Source organism: Nomascus leucogenys, chromosome 16 (assembly GCF_006542625.1).
Source record: "Nomascus leucogenys isolate Asia chromosome 16, Asia_NLE_v1, whole genome shotgun sequence".
In the NCBI taxonomy this organism is placed as follows: domain Eukaryota; kingdom Metazoa; phylum Chordata; class Mammalia; order Primates; family Hylobatidae; genus Nomascus; species Nomascus leucogenys.
Genome location: NC_044396.1, coordinates 31,707,680 through 31,708,745, shown reverse-complemented (window position 1 = coordinate 31,708,745; position 1,066 = coordinate 31,707,680). Strand labels below are relative to the sequence as shown.

General features: G+C 30.8%; 1 non-coding gene across 1 annotated transcript; it reads right to left on the bottom strand.

The window, feature by feature from the left end:
* Positions 1-675: 675 nt before the first annotated feature.
* LOC115830745 lies at positions 676-780 on the bottom strand. The gene has a single exon (XR_004026296.1). It is a non-coding gene; the product is annotated as a small nucleolar RNA U13 (small nucleolar RNA).
* Positions 781-1,066: the final 286 nt, after the last annotated feature.

Below are 1,066 nucleotides of genomic sequence, written 5' to 3'. Positions count from 1 at the left end.
CATTTGATGATTCAGCCACCCAGGAACATTGTGGGAGGGAATTAATTTTGGTAATGACTATTTTTAAAATTTTTTTGTTTCTTGATGGTGATATAGATCCAAATAATGTTTAATGAGGGCTGTGCAGTTAAAGCCTTTCTGACTTAATGGGTATCATTTGAAGGAGCCTAGTTAGGGTTTTACTCTAAATACTGACTAAAAATACTATGTACTTGAAAGAAAGTGGAGGAAGTGGGATTGTGTAAAATGTTGCTAATGAGTGTAGTAGTGATTTATCTTTTTATTTGATTTGATTCAAAATGGTGTCTTTGACATTGAATCTAGCAGAAATTCCACCAGTTTTCTGGTATATGGGTGATACTTTTCTTTAGCTATCTTTTCTGGCATGAACATTTTCCTCTCACATTTTCATAGTTTGTAGACAATTTTAATGGGAATTTTGGAAGCAGGATTAAGGAACTTATTGTAAGCCCATGAATCTAATCTTATGCTTTTGATTTATATTTGAGCCATATCCATTTATATTTTGGGAACAATAAATGAAAAATGAAAAATACTTGAAATCATAGTTTTTTGTTAGCCAGAAAGACACATTATGTCTTAGCTGAACCTGAGAAAAATATCTTTCTAAGCTACTTATTCTTTATGGTATAAGTTGCTTCTGTATACATTTTTTTTCATGTTAGGTGATGTGCTGATGTTATAACAAGGTTTGAGGAAGGTACATTTCACACAGGAGTGTGAAAACCCAATCATCATGCTTATGAACTGCAAAAGTATTCCCTATACATTTTCAACTAAATATAGATGATTGATAGATGGACAGATAGAGACAAAATTACAGTTATTTTATTTATGTGGCATAGGATTTAAGATAAAATGGAAAAAACCATTTGAACAAAAGGAAGAAATTATCTGAAATTATAACTAAAGGAAAATGAAACAAAGATTTTTGAGAACATGGGATAAATTTTCTGGGGTATAGCTAAGTTCACATATTTAGAATATAGAGGGCACCCCTATAGTAGCTTCTTTTTAACTATATAAGATTTTAGAATCCTATTAA